General features: G+C 44.1%; 1 pseudogene across 1 annotated transcript; it reads left to right on the top strand.

Moving 5' to 3' along the window:
• Positions 1–13,089: 13,089 nt before the first annotated feature.
• LOC100595847 lies at positions 13,090–13,487 on the top strand (annotated as a pseudogene). The gene has a single exon (XR_001115663.2). The product of XR_001115663.2 is annotated as a 60S ribosomal protein L35 pseudogene (transcript).
• Positions 13,488–21,135: the final 7,648 nt, after the last annotated feature.

Below are 21,135 nucleotides of genomic sequence, written 5' to 3'. Positions count from 1 at the left end.
ATCTATTTTCACAAGAAGAAAAGTAAGCCTGGAGTTAGGAGTGGAGCATAACAACGACTGGTAAACAACCGTATCAGTGAAATGCGTTGGTAAAACTAATGAACTATTGATCATTCCTATTAAGAATAATTATTATTTTGTCTTAAGAGAAGAGTGGAGTGAGGAAGTGGTGATCACTTGCCAACATAAATTTTTGAACAATTATCATGGCTGTTCCTGATGCTTCAGTGTTTCATGATCTTCCATCCTTTCATTCACCAGCCAGCAGGTATTCAGGGAGCATCGGTTCTGCAGATTCCATCCTAGACTCTGGGTACAGCACAGAAGACCACTGACACATCCTCCCTCCCTCCCTCCCTCCCTCTCTTCCTCCTTCTTTTCCTCCCTCCCTCCCTCCTTCACTCCCTTCCTTCCTTCCTTCCTTCCTTCCTTCCTTCCTTCCTTCCTTGCTCCCACTCCCCCTTCCTTTCTTCCTTCCTTCCTTCCTTGCTCCCACTCCCCCTTCCTTTCTTCCTTCCCAGGATTCTCATGCTCAGTGGGATTCTCTCTGCCCTCTTCCCCTCTGCCAGGTGGGTGAGAGGGTGGGAGGGCCCGTGTCAGTCTAGCTGTATCCTCTCCCTTACAAAACAGGGCTCATCTGGGAAACATCAGTAAGGAGAGTTCACAGTGAAAACACAAGAAACTCCATTTTCTACTATCACCCTTGCATCTCACAGCTTAGATCAACTGGGAGAAGGAAACTCTGTATTCTACAAATATAAAAGCATGAGAAAGGATGGTGCTGGGTGTGGTGGCCCCACACCTCTAATCCCAGCACTTTGGGAGGCCAAAGTGGGCAAATCACCTGAGCCCGGGAGTTCAAGACCAGCCCTGACACCATAGTGAGTCCCCATCTCTACAGAAAATTTAAAAACTAGCCAGGCATGGTGGCACACCCTGTAGTCCTAGCTATGTGGGAGGCTGAGATGGGAGAATAGCTTGAGCTTGGGAGGTTGAGGCTGCAGTGAGCCATGGTTGCACCATTCAAGATCTGGGGGCAGAATTCCTTTTAGGGGAGGAAATATTTAGCAAAGCACGTAAGAAACCATTTGGCCTTTTGGAATGTCAGCCCTCAGAATATGGTTGGATAGGTCAAAAGGGAGATGCAGAGACATGTCTCTGAGAGCTCATGGGGGTATTTAGGAAGGAGAGAGAAGGAAGTCTAGAGAGAAAGAAGGGGCTCAGAAAAATGGCAGAATGCTGGACGCCAAATCAAAAAGATCATCAATGGTGGGAGGAGCCGAGAGCTCTGCAGAGCAGGTGAGTCTAATATTCTAACCCAGATGATCTGCCAAACTGCGTTACAGGGTGAACTTCTGTCCTAACTCTTGAATTCCTAGCAAACTGTACTGTGCACAGTTATCTTATGTAAATGGTGTTTGTTACACATCAAGAAAAAGGGCTGTCTTTGTTCTCTGCCTTCTTTATAGAGCCCTCCATATTTGACCTTCCTGGTTAGGAGAGAGGAAAGTGGAGGTACTTTGATCTGTATCAGGCACCCCCTTCTCTCACCCCATATTCATTTTTCCCACATCAGTTTTAAGAGCTTTGTGCTTATAGGAGGAAAGGCATATCCGTTCAAATTGTCATTTTTTCAATATCACTTGCTCAGGAAGAGTTAAAGCTCTGTCAGTGAGTAGAAAATTACTAAGTTTTCTGATCTCCTAGTAGGATTGGCTAAAGAACTCCAGAGAGTGAGAAGGGCTTGGACTTTAGTCATGTTTTTTTCCATCAGAGCAAAGCCAGTTAGATACGAGGAGGGAGAGGGCAGCCGCTTGGTTCAAAGGAATTAAAATGAGAAATGGAGTTTCAGCTGAGTGTAATGAGGCTGCTGCAGAGGCTGGCCTCAGGGTGAGGCTGACATTACATGGAGAATACCCAGGCAAGAGGGTCTGCAGCAGACTAGGGATGGGGGGTGCTGAACTCAATGGGGTCCCCAACACTAGGGACATCAAAAGCAGACTACAAAAGATGAGGGGGCTTGGTGTTCATTGGACAATAAATAACAAGAGAGGAGGAAACTACAAAAACTAATCTAGTTGTTAATTCTGTGTGGAGTGCATCAAAGCTGAAAAGATCCCTGCGGAGGGAGCAGGTGGGATGGTGATCAATGAGTACATTAGGAAGGTTTTACTCAGGGGGTTGCATCATGGTTCAAGCACTGAAACTCCTAGTGCTCTCTCTGGACCGTATTGGATTGGAGGGGAAAGTGGGGAAAGTGCTAGTGAGATTACATGCTTTGAGATTGTGAGAATGTGGAACCAAGGTGGGATAGAGCTGCTTTTTTTTTTTTGACAGAGTCTCCCTCTGTTGCCTAGGCTGGAGTGCAAATCTCAGCTCACTGCAACCTCCACCTCCCAGGTTCAAGCGATTTTCCTGCCTCAGCCTCCCAAGTAGCTGGGATTACAGGCATGCACCAAGACACTTGGCTAATTTTTGTATTTTTAGTAGAGACGGGGTTTCACCAGTTGGCCAGGCTGGTCTCGAACTCTTGACCTCAAGTGATGCACCTGCTTTGGCAGATGGATACCAGAATGTTACTAATTTTTGTTACCTGCTTTGGCCTCCCAAAGTGCTGGGATTACAGGTGTGAGCCACTGTGCCTATGTTGAAAGCCTTACTGGGTGGGGGGTCCTCTGAGGATGGGGCACACTGCCTTAAGGTCCTGGGAAGGGCAAAGGAAGCATGCCCCAATGCTTCTAAAGTCCTTCCCTCTGGGATTCCTGGCAGCCATGGAGGCAGGGACAATGACAAGAGGGGAGGAGAAGCCTGGCCGGGACCACCAATTTGTAGTACAGGGCAAGGTAGATTCCACAATCATTAGGTGCAAGAAAATGTACCTAGCTTTATTATTAAAAATTAGATGTAGATTTAGCTCTAAATCTCACGTAGCATAATTTTGAGTAATTTAATCTCAGTCATGTTCTGGGGGACGGAGGTGTCGGAGTCGAGGTGAGGGGAGGAAGGGCTACCATCTCATAAAATCATTTAAGGGTTCTTGGGGGTTAAGACATATACATTTCAGAAAATTTGAAGGGAGACTGTATTAGTGTCCTGTGGCTGCTATAGCAAATTAATACCAGCTTGGTGGCTTAAGACAGCAAACATGTATTCTCTCACAGTTCTTGTGGCCAGAAGTCCTACATCAAGGTGTCAGCAGGACTCCACTCTCGACAAAGCCTCTAGGGGAGACTTCTTCCTTGCATCTTCTAGCTTCTGATGGTTGTTGGCGTTCCTTGACATTCCTTGACTTGTATTCTTCCAGTCTCTTTCTTCATATTCACCTTCTCTGTGTCTTCTTTTCTGTCTGTCTTCTCTTCTTTTCTCTTATGAGGATACTTGCGATGGAATTTAGGGCTCACCAAGAGAATCTACATTTATCCCTCATCTCGAGGTCCTCAGCCACATCTGCAAAGACTCTTTTTTCCAATAAGGCAACATGCACAAGTTCCAGGGGGCTGACCTGGATGTCTCTCGGGAAACCATATTTTGGCCTCCCACAAGGACCTTCTGGTTTTAGTCTGCTTTTGCACTGCTGAGATGCAGTCTTTTCCCAAAGCATATGGTCCTTTTCAAAGCTAGGCTACAGAGGTCTTTTAAGGAGGATTCCAATCTTGGCATTTAGTATCCTATTACCCTAGATCTCTGTTATTTAAGAAAACTCCATTCCCTCTCCCGTCTTGATTCCCAAAGAAGATCTTTCTGTGGGGCCTGGATGTCTTCATGCAAGCCGATGCTCCATTCTCCATCCACTTTAATCCTCCCAAAGGACTAGATTCCCAAACAGAGAGACTCTTGTCTGGCCATGGAGGCACAACCTGGAGGGCTTGTGTAGGTGACTGGAGTCAGCCAAGATGGATGTAAGCTAAAAGGATAATAGAAAAAGACTAGGCTGCAGAAAGACTAACAGATACAGCAATAACGGGTTGGCTTATTGGTCCTTGAAGGTGCTGGAACACAAGCTAGCATTGCCAGTAATTACTCAGTGCTATGGTTTAAATGTTGTGGCCTTCAAAACTCATGTTTGAAATTTAATCCCCAATGTGGCAGTATTGAGAGGTGGGGCCATGAGCACGTGATTGGGTTCTGAGGGACCTGCTCTCACGAGTGGATTAATCCATTCATGGTTGATGGGTTAACGGATTAGTGGGTTATCATAGGAGGAAATCTGTAGTTTTATAAGAACAGGAAGAGAGGCCTGAGCTAGGCCTGAGCTAGTACACTCAGCCCCCTAACTATATGACACCCTGTGCCACTTTGGGACCCTGTAGAGAGTCCCCATCAGCAAGAAGGCCCCTACCATTTGTGGCCCCTTGACCTTGGACTTCCCAGCCTCCAAGAAATTTATTCCTTACAGTTATGGGGGCTGAGAAGTCCATAGTTGAGTGGCCACATCTGGTGAGAGCCTTCTTGCTCGTGGGGACCCTGCAGCATCCCTAGGTGGTGCAGGGTGTCACATGGTGAGGGGACTGAGTGTGCTAGTGTGCTAGCTCAAGTCTCTCTTCCTCTTCTTACTAAAGCCACTAGTCTCACTCCCATGATAACCATTAACCCATTAACCCATTAATTCATGAATAGATCAATCCATCTAATGAGGGCAGAGCCCTCATGACTCAATCACCTTTTAAAGGCCCTCCCTCTCAATACTGCTGCATTGGGGATGAAACCATAGCAAAGTTATGTGAGTTTTATATTTTATTTTGTTTGGTTTTGGTCTTGCTCTGTTGCCCAGGCTGGCGTGCAGTAGTGTGATCATATCCCACTGCAGCCTCAAACTCCTGGGCTCAGGTGATCCTCCTGCCTCTGCCACCATGCCTGGCTAATTTTTAAAAAATATTTTATAGAGGCCAGGTGCAGTGGCTCACGCCTGTAATCTCAGCACTTTGGGAGGCCAAGGTGAGTGGATCACCTGAGGTCAGGAGATTGAGAGCAGCCTGGCCAGCAAGGTGAAACCCTGTCTCTACTAAAAATATAAAAATTAGCCAGGTTTGGTGGCATGTGCCTGTAATCCCAGCCACTTGGGAGGCTGAGGCAAGACAATTTCTTGAACCTGGGAGGCAGGGTTGCAGTGAGCCAAGATTACACCACTGCACTCCAACCTGGGCAACAGAGTGAGACTCGTCTCAAAAAAAAAAAAAAAGAACTTACATTGACTATCAGTAGTGGTTTACCCTTGCTCAGAGGTGGAAAGGTGGTTATTTTTATTTTTCTTCTTTCTCTATTTTCCACATTTTCTAAAAATAGACGTATATATTTCTAAACATTTTTAAAATAATTTTTTTTTTTTTGATACGGAGTCTCACTGTTGCCCAGGCCGAAGTGCGGTGGCATGATCTCATCTCACTGCAACCTCTGCCTCCCGGGCTCAAGTGACTCTCCTGCCTTAGCCTCCTGAGTAGCTGGGACTACAGGCGCCTGTCACTATGCCCGGCTAATTTTTGTATTTTTAGTGGAGACAGGGTTTCACCATGTTGGCCAGGCTGGTCTTGAACTCATGATCTCAGGTGAATCACCTGCTTTGGCCTCCTAAAGTGCTGGGATTACAGGCATGAGCCACCATGCCTAGCCTAAAATAAATTTATAATAACAAAGAAGACAATTAAGCTGCTGTCTTCTCTGGGGTGGTTTCCATTCCCTCTCAGGTGCTATAAAGGTGGAGTGATTTGGGTAAACCCGCTTCCTGGGTTTAGGTGTTGACTGCTCAAGTTGCACAGTCATGTGTGACTCTGTGAGTTCCGACTGAATCTTCTCTCACCCCTCACTTCCAATCCATTTGCAAATCCTGTTGTCTCTACATTCAAAAATATTCTTAATCCAATCTCTTCTTACCTTTCTACTGCTAGTAATTTAGGCATGGCTTAACATTTTTTCTTTTTACAGAGATGGGGCCTTGCTATGTTGCCCAGGCTGGCCTTGAACTCCTGGCCTCAAGCAATCTTCCTACCTCAGATATCATTTTTTTAAAATGAGGCCCTACATATGAATGTATATTTGCCAAAGCCAGAAAGAACTTACCTGCACAACAGTCTCCTAACTGGTCTGTCTGCTTCTCCCCTCGCCTTCTGATTTCATTACCCTTGGAAATCAGATTATTTTACTCTCATGCTCAAAGCTCTCCAGTGGTCTTCACCAAGACCAACCAGGCCCTGCATACTCTGGCCAGCTGCAGTGTCCACTTGAACTTGATCTCCTCCTCATTCTCTCCTGCCCCCAGCACTCTGGCCTCCTTGTTCTTCCTCAGAAACCCCAAGGATGCTCCTATCTTTGCACTGCCTTTTTCTGCCTAGAAACATTTTCCTCCAGATACCCATGTGGCTCCACCTCTTTTATCCTTTAGGTTTATATGTGCTTCTATGTCATCTTATAGGGGAAGTTGTCCCTTACCACCCCATACCAAACAGGACCTCCAATCTCTGTCTTTTTACTTTGCTCTTATTTTCTTCAGAACACTTCTCTCTTCTGTGCCTAGAACAGTGCTTGCCACATGGCACCCAATACAGTCTTGTTGATTGAGTAAATGAATAGTGTAATTAACATACACTCATTACTAACGCTAAAATTGATCCAGGTTATGTTTTGGTTTTCTTCAGAGAAATACCAGAATGTTACTATCTTCTACCAGAGAAAACAGGGAAATGAAGTAGTTACTGAGTCATTCCATCCCAGGCATAACTTTTACCTGAATGACCTAGAAAATTGAGATCAAACTATATTTTGACCCAAATATAACAAGAACTGCTTCAATTTCCTCATTTTGTCAGTGGCAGCCACGCCCTAGTTTGCTGAGATAAATTAGATTTTAGCTGCATGCAGTCATGGATCACCAGTCTACCTAATGATAAGTAAATGAAATTTCTATTTTACCTCTTTTTAAAATGAGACCTTAGATTCACACTCCTAGTTCTTTATGCACTTCGCATACCTCTGTGTGCACTCAATTTTTAATCTCTTTGTGCACTTTTATTTTAAGGCTTAAGTAATCTTGTTTGTAGAATAAATGTTTTGTCTAAATATCAGAAGAGCTACTGGTTCTTTGTTTCTTGAATTTGTGCCCTAAGGCCTGCCTCTTTCCAATTTTGAGCATATTTTCCTCAATTGTATTTGAAAAGGGGGATTTTCCTTTCCTCCTGTCACTTTCTCAGTGAGTCACCTCCTGAGAAGTGGCTACTTCTTTCCACCTCATTCTTTGTTCCCTTAGTCCAAGACAAAAATACAAAATAACACATAAAAAACTAACTGGGCCGGGCGTGGTGACTCACACCTGTAATCCCAGCACTTTGGGAGGCCGAGGTGGGCAGATCATGAGGTCAGGAGTTCGAGACCAGCCTGGCCAACATGGTGAAACCTCATCTCTACTAAAAATACAAAAATTAGCTGGGCATGGTGGCGTCTGCCTATAATCCCAGCTACTCAGGAGGCTGAGGCAGGAGAATCACTTGAACCCGGGAGGCAGAGGTTGTAGTGAGCCGAGATCATGCTGCTGCACTCCAGCCTGCGCCACAGAGCGAGACTGCGTCTCAAACAAACAAACAAACAAACAAACAAACAAACAAACCTAACTGGAGAGATATTCTGTGTTCATAGATTGGAAGACTCAATATTGTGAAGATGTCAGTCCTTCCCAGCTTCATCTATAGATTCCTCGCAATCCTAATCAAAATTCTACAAAGTTGTTTTGTGGATAACACCAAACTGATCATAAAATGTATACGGAAGGCAGAACACCAATAATAACAAACACAATCCTAAAAAAGAAGACAAAGTTAGAGGGCTGACTCTATCTGACTTCAAGGCTTGTTACAAAACTACAGTAATTGGGGCAGTGTGCTACGGTGAAAGAATAGACAAGTAGATCAATGGAACAGAAAAGAGAGCTCAGAAATAGACCCACATGAATAGTCCACTGATCTTTAACAAACGAGCAGAGGCAGTTCAATGCAGAAGGGACAGTCTTTTCAACAAATGGTGCTGGAACAACTGCACATCCATAGGCAAAACAAAAGCAAAAACAAAACTAAACGCAGACCTTACAACTTTTGCACAAATCAGCTCAGAATATCATATGTAGACCTATATGCAAAATGTAAAACAAGAAAAGTTTGAGAAGAAGAAAACATAAGAGAAAATCTAGTGACTCTGGGTTTGGCAGTGACTTTTGAGATACACCAAAAATGTGATCTGTGAAAGAAAAAAAATTGGTAAGTTGGACTTAGTTAAAATTAAAAACTTCTTATCTGAAAAAGCTGCTATTAAGAGGATGGAAAGACAAGCTATAGACTGAGAGATTATATTTGCCAAACACATATCTGATAAATGACTGGTATCCAAAATGTACCAAATAACGCTTAAAACTGAATTTTAAGAAAACAACTTAACTAAAAAAATCAGCAAAACATCTGAACAGACACCTCATAAAAGAAGAGATAAAGATGGGTGGGTGCAGGGGCTCATGCCTCTAATACCAGCACTTTGGGAGGCTGAGGTGGATGGATCACGAGGCCAGCCTGGCCAACATGGTGAAACCTCGTTTCTAGTAAAAACACAAAAATCAGCTGGGCATGGTGGCAGGCCCCTGTAATCCCAGCTACTCAGGAGGCTGAGGCAGGAGAATTATTTGAACCCAGGAGGTGGAAGATGCAATGAGCCGAGATTGCGCCACTGCACTCCAGCCTGGGTGACAGAGCGAGACTCCATCCCAAAAAAAAAAAAAAAAGGCAAGCAAGGACATGGGATAGTGATGAGTGCATAGGGAGATGTATCTCCATGGTAAATTTTTAATTCTTGAGTGAGGCTGGCTTAACAGTGTTCGTCATGCATTAAAAATGAATAATGAAAGTAAAAGGGGCTATGTAAGGACTGATCATGATTATGTGTCATGAACCAAAGACTATGCTTGGTACAGTGCCTTGCATTTAAAGCCCAAAATTAAACAAAACAAAAAGCTCAGTTGATAACTATCTTAGTCTATTCCTGCTGCTATGATAAAATACCACAGACTGGGAAATTTATACAAATTTCACAACATAAATTTATTTTTTCACAATTCTGGAGGCTGTGAAGTCCAAGATCAAGGTGCCAGTGGGTTTGGTGTCTGGTGAGGGCTTCTTCTCCACTTCCAAGATGGCGCCTCTCACCGCATCTTCAGATGGCAAAAGGGGTGACAGGGACTGTGGTGCTTCCTTCAACCTCTTTGACGAGGGCACTAATCCCACTAGTCACGAGGACGACTTAATCACCTCCTAAAGGCCCCACCTCTTAATACTACTGTCACACTGGTGATTATGTTTCAACATAGGAATTCTGGGGGACACATTCAGGCCATAGCGATAACTTTTATGATAAGAAAGACAAAATGTTTGGCTGATCATGGGACTAAGAGTTGCATTTGTCCAGACAGAGAGCTGGGTGACACATTCCAGGTGAAGGCTTTTCCTTGGAGTTTTTCCCTTGGAAGTCCTGGACTCCCCTTTACCCACCACTGCAGTCCTGTGCCCGCTCCCTTCTCTGTCTCAGCTTCCTCATCCTGGTGGGGGTAGCTCTCCTGGCCCATTGCCTGTCCTTAGTGCCCACTGTTCATGTAATCACACACTCCTCATATTTTAATTTATTTCCTTGTAGCCACTTACTTTTAAATTCATGTACCATTTTTGTTTTGCCTCAGAAGTTTACTAGCTGCTGCAATTAATTAATTAACTAATTAATTTTTGAGACAGAGTTGCCCAGGCTGGAGTGTAGTGACACAATCACGGCTCACTGCAGCCTCAACCTCCTGGGATCAAGTGATCCTCCCACCTCAGCCTCTCTAGTAGCTGGGACTACAGGTATGTCCTACCACACTCAGCTAATTGTTAAATTTTTTGTCGAGATACAGTCTCACTATGTTGCCAGGTTGGTCTCAAACTCCTGGGTTCAAGTGATCCTCCCAACTCAGCTTCCCAACGTGCTGGGATTATAGGCATGAGCCACCACGCCCAGCCGCTTGCTGCAGTCTAAGAAGTGAACCACAGGCCGGGAGCGGTGGCTCACGCCTGTAATCCCAGCACTTTGGGAGGCCGAGGCGGGCAGATCACGAGGTCAGGAGATCGAGACCATCCTGGCTAACACGGTGAAACCCCGTCTCTACTAAAAATACAAAAAATTAGCCGGGCGAGGTGGTGGGCACCTGTAGTCCCAGCTACTGGGGAGGCTGAGGCAGGAGAATGGCATGAACCCGGGGGGCGGAGCCTGCAGTGAGCAGAAATCGCACCACTGCACTCCAGCCTGGGCGAGAGTGAGACTCTCTCTCAAAAAAAAAAAAAAAAAAAAAAAGAAGTGAACCACAATAAAGCAAAGTCGACGGACACAAGAGGGCAAGGAATTGAGCTTGTTGGAAAAACTTGTTCAATTTCATCCACTGGTAAGTCTTGATTGTTTCCATCACCCATTGTTTCTCCCCTTTGTGCCTTTAGGTAGGAGAATGTCTGATGTAAGCCACAAAGTTTTACTCACAAATCGAACATCAGAAGTCTGGAGATTGGCAGTCCCAGAAGTGGTTCATGTACTGTTTCCATGGCGTCAGGGCCCGGGATTGGCTGCTCTTGACTTTCCTTTTTCTGGTGCCAGCTCTGTGCAGCTGCAGCACAGAGCACCAAGTCCTCACAAGACAACCTCCAAGCTAGGAGGCGGGGAGAGCTCTCTCCTTCTATCACGGAGGAGTAGCTTTCGCCAAGTGTTCTGGATCTCAGTTGAATCACATGCCTGCCTCAAAGGAGCAAAGAAGGAAGGAGATTTCCGTGATTCATTTAGCTCAAACATGATTCATTCCTGGGGGGCCGGACATAAAGCCAGATGCGACCTGAACACAACTGGCCTTGAAAGAGGTGTAGAATGGCTGTGGGGAAGGCAAACCATGGCCTCTGTCACCCAGTTGCTCTCTGGGCACCTCAGAATTGGCATTCAAATGATAATACCAGTGCTCTACATCTCACAGCACTTCACAGTTTGCAAAGCGTTCATGCACAGTGTTTCATTCGATTCTCACCACCACCATGTGAGATGCAAGAACAGCTGTTCTTCCCCTTCTTTGGTAGAGAGGGAGACTGAGGACTGCAGGCAGTGAGTGATTCACCCAAGGTTTTGCAGCTTCTCAGAGCTGGAAATAGCACAAGGGCTTCCGACACGGATGTCCAGTATCTTTTCTACAATTCCTTCCAATGAGCACGTGTGGGATAACACTGGCAGCTCATAGATGTAGTTACCCTGTAAGTTCTGTGTGAATTTCCTCCATGGGATGATGCCCTGTGTGCTCCCAATAGATGTAGAGCGATGGGCGCTGTGTGGCTCAGCAGAGGCAGCTGCGGAGGAGTGAGTGGTGAAGCATTTTTACACAGACACGTCTTGTGCAAACTAAGCAATGCTTGGACAGAGGATGATGTCCTGTGATGAAGCAGCAGATGGAGGCTGCAGATGTGTGAAGGTTGCGTTCGGCCCACGTGGAATCCAAGAGCTCCACAAGGCATCGCGGCTGTCCAACTTCCTATCAGAATTGGCACTGAGATGAGCTCCAGCTCCTGGCTTACTCTTAATTTAAACGAAATAAGGAGAGGAGATGACTTGAAGGAAGCATCTGGGTGCACGGACACCAGAGGAAAGCAGGAGATGGAAGGAAGCGAGAATTCCCAGGATTTACAAACGGATCCTCTTGTCATTGCTTGCCATCTGGTCCCATGTCTGGTCCCCAGCCCTCACAGTCAGCTGGAAAGCTGTCTGATAATGTGCTCAGGTGGGCTTCTCTAGCAGCCGTCTATGTTGGAAAGTAGTTTCCTTTCCGGAAAGCAGTTCGGAAATATATATCATGATGCATGAAAATGTAAGACCACTTCAACCATGGACCCCATCCTCGAGACTTCATATTAAGGAAATAACTAAAATAAAGGAAATAGCTAAAATGAAGGAGGCCAAGCGCGGTGGCTCACATCTGTAATCCCAGCATTTTGGGAGGCCGAGGCTGGCAGATCACTTGAAGTCAGGAGTTTGAGACCAGCCTGGCAAACATGGAGAAACCACATCTCTACTAAAAAAACAAAAACTAGCCTGACTTGGTAGTGGGCGCCTGTAATCCCAGCTACTCGGGAGGCTGAAGCACGAGAATCACTTGAACCCAGGAGACAGAGGCTGCAGTCAGCCGAGATTGCACCACTGTGCTCCAGCCTGGGCAGCAGAGAGAGACTCCATCTCAAAAAATAAAATAAAATAATAAAATAAAGTGAAATGAAGGAAAAAATCTGTATGTATGGTGATGGCTATTATTTTGTTGTACATATGCAAGTGAAGAGTTGGAAGCAACCTAAACCTTCAACAGCAGCAACGCTGTGGTCTATTTAATGGCATCTAAGCCATTGTTAACAAGTAGGATTATGAAGAAGATGATGCATTTAACAAATATTTATTGAATGCCTCTAATATGCCAAGCACTGTATTGAAGACTGAAACAGTGAACAAAGCAGCCCAAATTCCTGCTTTCTCCCAGTTTATGCTCTAGTGTGAATGGCAAAGGAGAGCTGATGCAACAAGAAAAGAGGTGAAGATCAGAATTAAGTGAAGAACGCAGAGGAGAAAAATTATACCTATCACGTGACTCTTTCCATGCAATGCCTTCTATTCTACAAACAAGGGTTGAAAGGAAACAAGGACAAATACAGACAGACAGCTGATGGAATGATGTGACTCTGAACCATTTTCTTTCCTGTGTTGTTTTTCCAATGTCTTTAGTGCAATATTTAAAAAAAAATCAAAATGAGAAAAATCATCTGATATTTTTGGCATGCACTCTCTTGTTTCAAAAAGAGATATATTTATCCAACTTTGTAGCAGCCCAAGAAAAAATATAATAAAAACATGTTTGTGGAAAGAAGGGAAGCCTGGGTGCAGTGGCTCATGTCTGTAATCCCGGCACTTTTGGAGGCTGAGGTGAGAGGAGTTCGCTTGAGTCCAGGAGTTCGAGACTAGCCTGGGCAACACAGTGAGATCCCACCTGTACAAAACATTAAAAAATTAGCCAGGTGTGGGAGCAGGCATCGGCATCGGCGGCCTGTGCAGCAATGGCCAAGATCAAGGCTCGAGATCTTTGCGGGAAGAAGGAGGAGCTGCTGAAACAGCTGGACGACCTGAAGGTGGAGCTGTCCCAGCTGCGCGTCGCCAAAGTGACAGGCGGTGCGGCCTCCAAGCTCTTTAAGATCCGAGTCGTCCACAAATCCATTGCCCGTGTTCTCACAGTTATTAACCAGACTCGGAAAGAAAACCTCAGGAAATTCTACAAGGGCAAGAAGTACAAGCCCCTGGACCTGAGGCTTAAGAAGACACGTGCCATGAGCTGCCGGCTCAACAAGCACGAGGAGAACCTGAAGACCAAGAAGCAGCAGTGGAAGGAGTGGCTGTACCCACTGCGGAAGTACGAGGTCAAGGCCTGAGGAGCACGTTGTCAATAAAGCACAGCTGGCTGAGAAAAAAAAAAAAATTAGCCAGATATGGTGGTGCATGCCTGTGGTCCTAGCTTCTTGGGAGGCTGAGGTGGGAGGACAGCTTGAGCCCAGCAGGTGGAGTCTACAGTGAGCTGTGGTCATCTCACTGCACTCCAACCCGGATGACAGAATGAGACCCTGTCCCCTACCCCCAGAAAAAAGGAAGAAGGGAGGAAGGAAGGGAAAGAGAAGGGAAGGAAGGGAAATGGATGGATGTAGCTTTTGTGTTTATTTTGGGCTTTAATCTGAGCCCTTTTGTCCACATACTTATCTCTAGGTTCCAAGCCCATGAAAATGAAATGAAAGGTTTAAATGTCACCTGGTTTGTTTTTGTAAATGGTTCCCTGTTTATTGTCACCACCATAGTTCACTTGAGACTCAGTAAAGGTAAATTCTCTAAACAACTACAAAAACACCAAGTATCTGGGGACCACCTGCAGCCAAATTCTATTATAACCTCTAAATTCTAACTCTAACAATGTAAACTGTTTTTTTCATAAGTGCCTACTGTCTAAGTCCCAACCACCTATCCACCTAGACGCAGATGGCTCCATGTAGACTTTACTGTTGTTACGGGATGACTGTGATGTGTATTTCTTTTAAAATATTTTCTTTTCTTGTTTTCTAGATCCAGTGGGCAGAGTCCAGGGCACTTTCGGTAAAGAGGTGAGATTATGAAGCTCTTTTTTGCTGCTCCCTATATTTTCCACCATCTGCTCCCATATTCCTGCTACTTAGAGTCCACCTGCTGCTTCAGCCATGTCATTTGTCTTCAGGTCCTGCCCTGGGCTCCTCCGTGGCGTTGCCCTGCACTGAACAGCTGTCGTTTTAGGACAGGCTGCATTTCTGTGAGTACAAGATGGTCTTTGCAGGTGGCTGGTACATGAATTTTAAGCTTGTTGAGTGCTTTGAGATATGAAGCTAAAAATACATGTGGGAGGTGTGTGTGTGTGTGTGTGTGTGTGTGTGTGTGTGTGTGTGTGTTTGAGAGAGAGATTATTCTTTGTACAAAGAAAAAGGGACAAGGGGTTTTATATGCTGCTGATGTTCCTGCATCATCATCATCAAATACTGTTTATTAAGCTTCCTCCATATCGCTGATGTTAAGGGCTTGCAGATTCTCCTGGGTTTCTCTTTTCTTCCTCTCCCTGTACTCAGCTTCCAACATCATTCTACCCTTCCAGCTCTTACCTTAGCAGTTTTGTACTAGTTTCTGTACTAAGACTTGACTACTCAATGTTATGAAGAAGAACAGGAATGCTGTGGTCAAAGAGGGAGGGCCCAATATGCAAAAGCACGCACCCTCACACCTTCTCAAAGAACAGGACAGAGCATCACTTGAGCCTCTCTAAGGAAGCCCTGAAATGATGTATCATCCTTTCCCATGGGGAGGATATTAAATACAAGTAGAGGGTTTCTGCTTCCAAAGATGTGTTGAAGACTCCTTCCAGTAAAGCCTTGTGTTGGAGGTAGAGATGAAGCACCAGATCCCCTGTTGCAGGAGGATTTGTGGCCTCACCTGCTGGAAGTGTGTATGCAGACAGGAAGGCCACACCCAGTGGCTGATCATGGCAGGGATATAAAGGCTGGGCCGGTTTGGACCAACATGGGACAGACAACATGGACAGTGTTAGTTCCAGAACTCCTCATGGGTCATCTGAGTTTGTCAGTAGCCCTACATCAATCTCAACTTCGCCCTCTGCCCAATCCTGCTTCTGTTTCCTTCCTGACACAGCTGTTGACCCAAGGGGCCTCTGTAATACATATTTGTCCTGCCTACTATCCACCTCACTGTCTGCTTCCTGGAGAACCCAATCTGCAATGGTTGGTGCTGGAAGTGATTTGAGAAAGAGAAGATGACTGGGTATGGTGGCTCACTCCTGTAATCACAGCACTTTGGGAGGCGAATTCGGGAAGATCACTTGAAGCCAGGAGTTTAAGAACAGCCTGGCCAACACAGTGAGACCCTGTATCAATTAAATTTTTTTTTAAATGAGTTGGGCATGGTGATGCACTCCTTAAGTCCCAACTACTCAGGAGGCTAAGGCAGAAGGATCTCTGGAACCCAGGTGTTTGAGGCTGCAGTGAGCTATGATTGCACCACTGCATTCTAGCCTGACTGACATGGCTGACAGAGTGAGACTCTGCTGAGAAAGAGACAAGGAGGTGGGGGAAGAGGGAGGGAAGAAAGAAGGGAAGGAAAGAAAGAAAGAAAGGAAGGAAGGAAGGAGAGATAAGAGAGAAAGGAAGGAAGGGAGGGAGGGGAGGAAGGAATCAAGAAAAGGAGGAAGGAAAAAGGGAAAGGAAGGAAGGAAAGAAGGAAGGAAGGAGGGAGGGAAGGAGGCAGAGAGGGAAAGCAAGTGGCTAGATGAGGTTTGAGAGCTGAATCTCTCTCTGGCTGGCAATGAGGAACCCATAGCTGGTGGTCAGTGGAGCAAAGACAGGCCTGACACAAAGTGGTAACCCGTAACCCAGTTTTTATGGCTTGCTGCTCTACTGAATGGTAGGCCAGAGGGAAGGAATGTTCTAGCTGGTGGAGGTATCTGGTATTTTAGGAATATGTGGGGAATAGTAACTATAAGGACAACAGAACTGAGGAGCTATTGATGACCTAAGCATGATTGATGATCTAGAAGAAAGTAATGAAAGGCTAAGTGCATTAAGAAGCTCTTATCTTTTCCAGGAGGAGGACAGAGAAAGCTCAGGACAAGGCACAGGACTTAATCATCAGTGTGGCAGGACTCCAAAGAGCTCCACACAAAATCTTGTGCATGAATGTTCATTGCAGCATTCTTCACAATAGCCAAAAGGTGGAAACAACCCAAATGTCCATCAATGAACTGATGGATATCAAAACATGTATCCACACTGCATGTGAAATATTATTTGGCCATAAAAGGAATGAAGTAGTGACACATGCTACAACATGGATGAACCTTGAAAATATGATGCAAAGTGAAAGAAATCAGTCTCAAGAGTCCAGATATTATATAATTCAATTTATATGAAAGTCAAGAATAGGGGAATCTATAGAGAAAGTAGATTTGCGGTTGCTTAGGGCTAGGGGTGGGCTGAGTCACAGGAATAGGTAAATGATAGCTACAAGTTATGGGTTTTCTTTTAAAGGTGATGAAAATATTCTAATTTTGACCACAGTGATGGTTGTACGGCTCCGTGAATATACTAGAAACCACTGAATTGAACGCATTAAATGAGTGACTTGTGTGGTATATATAAAGCATAAGGCTATTTAAAAAATAAAGGCAGGAAAACCTAGGTGCAGACACATTACTATACTAAACGGGGGGAAAAGAGGCCTTCTGCTGGTAATTGAGGCAAAATTCTCACCTCCATGGAGCAGCAGGACTCACTCCCTCAGCCATGTGGAGCTCTCTTAAGACGATCTGACTGTGCTGTTGGATAAATGCTGTCATTCATTGACATCCCAGTTGACATATTGCAACAAAAATCATTGTGACAAGGGCAGAAAAAGAACGTTCTACTAGATTCACCAAATCATGACAAATGAGCGAGTCTCCTGCTTTTATAGCTGGAAGATCTTCATAAAGTAAGCTGAGCACATTTCCATCAGGCCAGGCTAAGAGTCAGACTTTTCCAGGCATTGTATGTCTCTACCTCTTCTTTCTGTCACCTCTTAAAGGGCATCAGAGGTTATTTCACAGAGGCAATTGATGTATTCCTGGGAGACACAATGATAATGAAGGAGCCAGAGATTTCTGGTTATAGAATTGCCTCTGCCGCCAAAAGGCTGAAGATCTTTTGGAAATTAATTTAGCCATATGCAGATAATTTCAATTTTTCCCATCTAAAGATGCAGAGGGTGGGCTATGTGGTATCCTAGCACCTTTCAATGATGATATTCTAGATGCTATTTTATGGGATACCTGAGAGCCTTTTGGTCTGATTCTGGCTTTCAGGCTGGAATACTACAGAGTGCAATGACTGTGTAGTTGAATGTCATATTCTAAGACTGAGTTGAGCATTATCTGTGAAAAAGGGTCCTTCTGGCTTTATTCTTATGGGAAGTCAAGCGCAGTGAGTGGTCCTGTTACGTGGTTCTGGCACTCAGCTTTCCTAAACTTTCATCTTGGAGAGGACTCTGGATCCCATCCCTGCCCTCCGTTAAAAACTCTTCCATCAGAATTGCCAAAGACCTCATCATTTCCAATAGCATTTTAGTAGTAATTACCTTCTCTATGGTAACATTTAATACCATTATACCTCCTTTTTTCTATGAAGCTCTCCCATTCTATGGCCCTATGATGCTTTTTACTTTCTATTACCCTGCTTCTTGTAGAACACACTTTGTCTCCATGGGTCCTTCTATGTTGTCCTCTCTTTGGAGTGAACATCCTTCAATATCTTCCCTTGGCCTTCTTCTCTCCCTTCTCCACTGGCTTCTTCAGGGAGATGACTCACTCTCACAATTTCAGCTGTTATTTTTGTATCTTTCTCTCGCAGAACACATCTCCACCTCTGACCACTTCATGGAATTCTAAGTTTCTAACGGCTTGCTGAACATCATCACTTGAATGTCCTGCCAATGCATTGAATTCAGCATACTCAAAATAGACCTTGTCTTTGTCCCCAAAGTGGTTCTGTTTCCTAACTGGTGTTTCCCAGGCACCTGGTGTCAAAACTCCCAAGGCATCCATTGATCACCATGGACGCCTCCCTTCCCCTCGGACTCCATATCGGATCTGGCCTCCACAGTGTCTTGGCAACCTCTTAACTTTTGGATCTTCTATGCACCCATTCAGCTGTAGGCTTGCAGCTCGCATCCTCCCTTTCTCATGCCATTGAGTATGAGAAAGTTTCCCCAGTGGTGCTCTAGCTTCCATCCCCTCAGCCTCTTCAGCGACCTTCTCCATTGTTTCTGGCATTGGGTGCTTCTCTCCTCTCCTTCAAACTTTGCCTTTCCATCAGTCTTGTAACATCCTTCATGTTTGTGGAGAACAAGTTATCTATACACTTATTTATTTATTTTTTAGAGAAAAGATCTTACTCTGTCATCCAGGCTGGAGTGCAATGGCATGATCATGGCTTACTGTAACCTTGACCTCCTGGGCTCAAGCAATCCTCTAGACTCAGCCTCTTGAGAAGCTAGTGCTATGGGTGTGTGCCACAATGCCTGGCTAAGTTTTAAATATTTTTGTAGAGATGGAGTCTTGCTATATTGCCCAGGGTGGTCTTGAACTCCTGGTCTCCAGCAATCCTCCTACTTCAGCCTCCCAAAGTGCTGAGATTACAGGCGTGAACCACTATGCCTGGTCTATACTATTTATCAACCTCTTCCTCCCATTAGCTTAATTTTAATTAATTATTTTAAATTAAAATATTATTCATAAACTCTACCTTTCAAAAATGTACAATTGAGTGGTTTTCAGTATATTCACAGGTCATGCAACCATCACTGCCATGTAGTCCCAGAATATTTTCATCACCCCAAAAAGAAATCCCGTACCCATTAGCAGTCTTTTCCCATTCTCCCCTATTCCCAGCTCCTGGCAAACACTAATTGATTCTCTGTCTCCATGCATTTGCCTGTTCTGGATGCTTCATAAGAATGCAATCATTCAACATGTGGTCCTTTGTTGTTGGCTTCTTTCACTAAGCATACTGTCCGCAAGGTTCATCCATGTGGCAGCGTGTATCAGAACTTCATTCTTTCATGGTTGAATACTCTGGTTTCTATTCAGATCTCTTTTGCCTTTTATGGCTGAATAATGTCTCATTGTATAAATATACCACATTTTGTTCATCTATTCAGCTACTGATAGATGTCTGGGTTGTTTACACCTTTTGGCAACGATGAATAATGCTGCTATAAACACTTATGTCCAAGTCTTTGTTTACACAGCTGTTTTCATTTCTCTTGGGTATATATCTAGGAGTACAATGGCTGGATTTATGGTTGACTTTTTGAGGAACTTCCAACTGTTTTTCAAAATGGCTGCACTATTTTACATTCTTACCATCAATGTATGGGCCCTTCAATTTGTCCATGTCCTTGTCAACACTTGCTGTTTTCTGTCTATTCTACTCTAGCCATCCTAGTGAATGTGAAGTGATATCTTATTGGGGTTTGGATTTGCATTTTTCTACTGACTAATAATGCTGAGCATGTTTTCATGTGCTTTTTGATTATTTGTATATCTTCTTTGGAGAGATTCAAAATTATTTGTCTATTTTTTCATTAAATATTTATAGACAGAAAATTTGTTTTATTTTTTGCTAGTTTTATTTTCAAAATTTATTATGCTATATTGCAAATATCAAAGGGAAATTAAAATAATAAAACCAACACCCATATTCTTAAGAAATAAAATGTTACTGACCGGGCACGGTGGCTCACACCTGTAATCTCAGCACTTTGGGAGGCTGAGGCGGGCAAATAACTTGAGGTCAGAAGCTTGAGACCAGCCTGGCCAATATAGTGAAATCCTGTCTCTACTGATAATACAAAAATTAGCCAGGCGTGGTGGTGCCCACCTGTATTCCCAGCTACACAGGAGCTGGAGGCAGGAGAATCACTTGAACCCAAGAGGCAGAGTTTGCAGTGAGCAAAGATTGCATTACTGCACTCCAGCTTGGGTGACAGAGCAAGACTCCGTCTCAAACAAACAAACCATAATAATAATAGAATAAAATAAAATATTACCAAGGTCTTTAAAACCTTTGTGTACTTCCTGCTGATTGCATCCCTTGTCTGTCCCTCCCCAGGGTATTTTACTTTTCTGTTTAACATTCCTATGATTTTTATTTTTAAATGTCTCATTCCTTAACAACATTGCTTTTAAGTTTATATAAATTGTATTCTATTGTACATTTTCTTCTGCAAGTTGATTTTTTATTTAACTTTATGCTTATGAAATTCATCCATGGTAATATGTTTAGCTCTGGTTCATTTGTTTTCTCTGTTTTGTTTCTCTATAGGAATATAGCACAACAGACTTATCCATTTTTATGATTTACGCCTCCAAATCATTCTCCACACTGCTGCTAGAGAGATCTTTGTAAAATGCAGATTTGATCAGAACACTTCCCTGTTTAAAATGTGCTAGTGTCTTCTCTTTGCCATCAGGAAGGAAAAAAATCCGAAGTTGTTTGCATGGTATAAAAACTCCTTGTGATCTGCATATAAATTCCTTGTGATCTGGTCTTTGTTACCTCTTCAGACTCATTTTTTCATCTAGCTGCTCATAATATCTTCACTTTATCTTTCAGCAGTTTAACTGATGTGTTTAGTGTGTGTTTTTGTATATCTGTGTATGTGTGCATTTTATTTATCCTGCCTGGGTTCTCTCTAAGCTTCTTAAATCCATGGTTTGTTGTTTTTCATTAATTTTGGAACGTTTTCATCCATTTTTTCTTCAAATATTTCTTCTCCTCCTTTCTCTCTCCTCCTCCTCCTTCTCTTCTTCCCTGATTCAAGTTCCATGAATGGGTTGGGTGTGGCGGCTTATGCCTGTTGTCCCAGTGAGTACTTTGGAAAGCAAAGGTGGGAGGATCCCTTGAGGCCCAGAGTTCAAGACCAGCCTGGGCAACATAGGGAGACCCTATCTTTACAAAAAAT

Source organism: Nomascus leucogenys, chromosome 5 (assembly GCF_006542625.1).
Source record: "Nomascus leucogenys isolate Asia chromosome 5, Asia_NLE_v1, whole genome shotgun sequence".
NCBI lineage: Eukaryota > Metazoa > Chordata > Mammalia > Primates > Hylobatidae > Nomascus > Nomascus leucogenys.
The sequence above is the reverse complement of the archived record's forward strand: the minus strand, read 5'-3'. Positions and strand labels throughout refer to the sequence as shown.